The sequence below is a fragment of the Chiloscyllium plagiosum genome, unplaced genomic scaffold (assembly GCF_037043375.1).
Source record: "Chiloscyllium plagiosum isolate Xiang-an unplaced genomic scaffold, Cpla_swu_hap1 HiC_scaffold_27, whole genome shotgun sequence".
Classification (NCBI taxonomy): Eukaryota; Metazoa; Chordata; class Chondrichthyes; order Orectolobiformes; family Hemiscylliidae; genus Chiloscyllium; species Chiloscyllium plagiosum.
The window spans coordinates 11,166,573-11,171,757 of NW_028270165.1; the positions used below are offsets into that span (position 1 = coordinate 11,166,573).

Genomic DNA, 5,185 nt, shown 5'->3' on the forward strand with positions numbered 1-5,185 from the left:
CTCCGTTTTTAACGTAAACCATACCCCCATACAGTAGATACCATTTAAATAAGTTAATAATTACAAGCCTTGAGCAAATTCAGCCTCCAGCTTCTTTGAGCTCGGACCTTCCTCCAGCTCCAGTGGGTTGTTGAACTCCTGGGCTCCAGCTGCCACTCCTCCACTGAAGAAGCTTTGGGAAGCAGATGCAAAGGCAAGATACAGAACAGAGCAAATTGCCAAGGAAAGCTGCTTATGGAGACATTGAGCAATAGCATCATATGGTTTTGACCCATCGACCTCTGGGTCATCTGCCCAGCACACTCATGCTGTACTACTCTGCTTCAGTCTCCCAGCAGCTGGATTGTGGATCAGTTTAAAGTAGATCCTATATCTCTGATAACATCGCTACACAAGGCAGTGAAGAAAGGTTTCAGTACACTAACCTTCATCAGTTAGGGAATTGAGTATAGATGTAGGGAAGTTATAGTGTAGTTATACAGGACGTTGATGAGGCTGCACCTGGAATATTGTGATCAGTTTGGTCCCCATGGTATCGTTTGACTTCTGACTTCTTCAACTCTGGGTTTGTGTTGAACTTGATGGGATACCTTGTCCAACTCAGCATGTTTAAACAGGATTGCTCGGAGGGATTCAATTGAAACATTTGAGGAGGTGAGCTCAACAAGATTGGACTATTCAAAGTTACTTGGACTCTATTTTAAACTTACATCAGGACCAGTAGTCAGAGACACGTACAGCATGGAAACAGACCCTTCAGTCCAACTTGTCCATGCTGACCTGATACCCTAAATTAATCTAGTCCCATTTGACAGCACCTGACCGATATCCTGTGGCAGTTCATTTCATATATGTACCACCCTCTGCATGAAGACGTTGTCCCTTTAATATATTTCGCCTCTCACCCTAAACCTATGCCCTCTCGTTCTGGACTGCCACATCCCAGGGAAAATACCTTCTCTATTACCCTGTCCATGCCTCTCATGAATTTGTAACCTCCATTAGGTCACTCCTCTGCCTCCGATGCTGCAGTGAAAACAGCCCCAGCCTATTCAGCCTCTCCCTGTAGCTCAAACCCTCCAAACCCCAGCAACATTCCGTAAGTCGTTTCTCATAGAGAAGTCAACTTTTCAGTCCTGAAGAAGGGTTAATACCCAAAACGCCGACTACTCCACATCCTGGTGCTGCCTGGCTTGCTGTATTCTCCCAACCTCCTGCGTGTCTCCTTCAGGTTGCAACATGTAGTGGCTCATTGGTTACCACTGCAGCCTCACAGCGCCGGGGACCCAGGTTTAATTCCAGCCTTGGGTGGCTGTCTGTGAGGAGTTTGCATATTCTCCCAGTGTCTGCATGGGTTTTCTCTGGGTGATCCTGTTTTCTTCCATAAACCAAAGATGTGCAGGTCATGTGGATTGGCCATGCTTAATTGCCCATAGAGTTAGGTACATTAGTCAGAGGGAAATGGGTCTGGGTGCGTTACTCTTCAGAGGGTCGGTGTGGACCTGTGGGACAAATGGCCTGTTTCCACACTGAAGCTAATCGCACCTGCCATTTTTTTGACTCTAACGAATTTCAGAGTAGACTCGACGGGCCGAATGGCCTAACTTCTGCTCCGATGATCTTGCGGTCTTAGGTTTCTCTGGATCATTTCATTGCCAATGTGCAGTCCCGGGCCCAATGAGCAGCAGTGTCCACTGAAAGCAAAGCTCATAGGATCGTAGAACTCCTACAGTGTGGAAACAAGTCCTTCAGCCCAACACATCTGCACTGAGCCTCCGAAGAGTAACCCAGTCAGATCCATTTTCCTACCCTCCACAAATTGCACACATACCCCCAAGGGTGGAATTCATCCTGGGTTCCTGGTGCCATGAGGCAACAGTGCTAAGCACTGAGTCACCGTGACGCCCATGAGCCACTGTGAGGTTGTGGTTGTTGGGGCTGGGGGAGGCAATTGCAGTCCAGCAGAAAAGAAAATCAGCTCACCTACTCTCCCACTGCACCCACTGTCAGAACTGGCATGAGATTCAGTCCATTGGGTGACCCAAGGCAGAACACCGGTGGGATCTGTTGCTGGGAGCGTTGGTGCCCCCGCTGGTGCTTCCACAAGTTGCAGGAAACATGAACCACTTCCCACACTCGTGCCCGCTGAAGGGCCTCTCCCCTCCGTGGACACACTGGTGCTTCAGCAGGGCGGATGAGCAGGTAAAGCCCTTCCCGCACTCGGGGCTGGAAAATGGCTTCTCCACGGTGTGAACGGATTGGTGGCTCAGCAGGGCTAAAGAATTGCTAAAGGTCTTCCTGCACTTAGGACAACTGAACGACCTCTCGCCCATGTGGACCCACCAGTTGGCCAGCAGGTCAGAGGAAAGAGCAAATCCCTTTCTGCACTCGGGACAGAAGAACGGCCTCTCCTCGGTGTTGACCCACTGGTGTCTCAGCAGGTGGGAAGAACTTCTGAAAGCCATCTCGCACTCAGGGCAGGAGAACAGCCGTCCCTGGCGTGGACCAACTGGCCCATCAGCAGGGCAGGGGAATCACTGAAGGCCTTCCCACACTCAGGGCAGCAGAAGTGCCTCTTCCCCTCTGTGGACCCATTGGTGCTTCAGAACCCTTTCAAATTTCACAATATCCTTCCGGTAGGAGGGAGACCAGAATTGCACACAATATTCCAAAAGTATTCCACAATATTCCAATGTCCTGTACAGCCACAACATAACTTCCCAACTCCAACACTCAGTCAGAGGATTGGGAAAGTTTTCAAAACCCACAAAATAACATAGGAAAGAATGGAAGGACAAACCGAATTTTTGAGAGTCAGCTTGGAATCATCAATGAGAAATCGGCGGACTGGGTTTATTGGGGACCCGTTCTCCTTAACTACATTATATACGTATTTCTCTTGTGCTCTTCGTAGCTTCTCTGTGCTGCAGTGTGTAGTGGCTCGTTGAAATAATGTCCTGATGCAGCTTCGTTTGTGGGTGTTGGGATGATTGCTTCTGTGGTTAAGTGCTTGGTTTGTGTGTGTTGTTTTTCTGTCGACTCTAGTTTGAAGTTCCCCATTGACTGTTCGCTCTACTGTGACATCTAGGAATGGCACTTTGCTGTTGTTCTCCTCCTCTTCAAACCAGGAGCCCCCTCAGACCATAGTCTCATTACTTGGAGCACCAATACACAGACTAGTCAAAGGCCTCCACTGAAGACTAAAACACCAAGTCGAAGATTCACGCCACACCATTTATTCCATCCAAGAATTCCTGAACACCAAAGACACTAAGTTAGAAGAGGATGGAATAATGATGTCCTTTGACATACAGCCCTTTCACATCCATTAACATCAACGTGGCCAAAGAAAACTGAAGACACTACTCGAAGAACCAAAGACACAAACACCAAACAGCACCAAGTTCATCAGCAAAGATAACACTGGAGCTGTGGAGCTGTGCCTTACCACCCACTTCATATTCAGTAACAAGACTAACAAACAGATCAACGGAACATCCATGAAACCACCAGTATCAGGATTCCTAGTAGAAGCAATAATGCAGAGACTCGAACAAACAGCCCTTCCAACGATCCAACCCAAACTTTGGTTCCGCTACAGTGATGACACTTTTGTCAGCACAAGATGAAACAAATTAGAGGAAACCTACAACACCATCAACAATCTCCTTACTGGCATAAAATTCGCAAAAGAGGAGAACAGTAACAAAGTGCCATTTATAGATGTCTCAGTAGAGCGAACAGTGAATGGTAAATTCAAAACAGCCTCTACAGGAAAACAACGCACGCGAACAAAGAACTTAACTACAAAAGCAATCACCCCGAGATATACAAACAAATCCGAATCAGGACACTATTCCAACGAGCCACTACACACTGCAGCACCCAGGAACAATGAAGGTCAATACAGCGCATTTAGGAAGAATGGTTAGCCAATAATCACGCTGAAAATGGCTTCCCTGGCCGGGAATCGAACCCGGGCCGCAACGGTGAGAGCGCTGAATCCTAACCACTAGACCACCATGGAGACACGGGTGCCCCTTCGTCTGCTCTACTGAAAATTGCTTCGCTGCCCGGGAATCGAACATGGGCCGTGGTCGTCAGAAGACTTCCATCTGTACATCCACCAATGTAATTTTTTTTATCCATTGTTCCCGATGCGATCTCTACAACATTGGGGAGACTGGAGGGTCAAGTCACATCTCCGGGACACCCGGACCAATCAACCGCAAAGCCCCGTGGTTCAACATTTCAACCCCCCTCCCACTCTGCCGAGGACATGCAGGTCCTGGGCCTGCTTCACCGCCGCTCCCTCCCTACCCGACGCCTGGAGGAAGAACGCCTCATCTTCCGCCTCGGAGCATTTCAACCCCAGGGCATCAATGTGGACTTCACCAATTTCCTCATTTCCCCTCCCCCCACCTTACCTCAGTTCCAACCTTCCAGCTCAGCACTGACCTCATGACCTGTCCTACCTGCCAATCTCCCTTCCCACTTATCCGCTAAACCCTCCTCTCTGACCTGTCACCTCCATCCCCACCACCACTCACTCTTTGCTACCTTCGCCCCAGCACACCCCCCACCCCCAATTTATCTCTCCACCCTGGAGGCGTCCTGCCTCTATTCCTGATGGAGGGCTTTTGCCCGAAACGTCTATTTTCCTGCTGTCTATCCTGCTGTGCTTTTCCAGCACCACTCTGATCTAAACTCTGGTTTCCAGCATCTCCAGTCCTCACTTTTGCAGACCCAATAAACCCAGTCTGCCGATTTTTCATCAACAAATTGACACAATCAGCAACAACGTGTGCAGAGACCCTAGCCACATTACCTTACATTAAATACATCTGGTAAATGATGTCCAGACAACTCAACCCTCTCACCATCATGGTAGCCCACAAACCTACCAACACACTTGAACAGAGGCGAATGAACCTGAAACACCCGACACAAACAACCAGCAAACGAATGTTATTTACAAAATACCATCCAAGGAAATATATACATGAACTCTGCCGCACAGTTCACTGTGGCAAGAAATGCTGGGATGAGATAAGGAAGATATTTTCAGCCAAAAAATTCGACACTGACTGGACAGCAATTTAAAATCACCCCTGTCAGCCCAGGATGGAAAATCCGAAGGGATGAACAGTTTTCTTATTTTTGGAAGATTTACAAATATGAGACT

The 5,185-nt window shown here is 48.3% G+C and overlaps 1 non-coding gene across 1 annotated transcript; it reads right to left on the reverse strand.

Annotated features, from left to right (window-relative positions):
- Positions 1-3,955: 3,955 nt before the first annotated feature.
- trnae-cuc (transfer RNA glutamic acid (anticodon CUC)) lies at positions 3,956-4,027 on the reverse strand. Its single transcript has one exon. It is a non-coding gene; the product is annotated as a tRNA-Glu (tRNA).
- Positions 4,028-5,185: the final 1,158 nt, after the last annotated feature.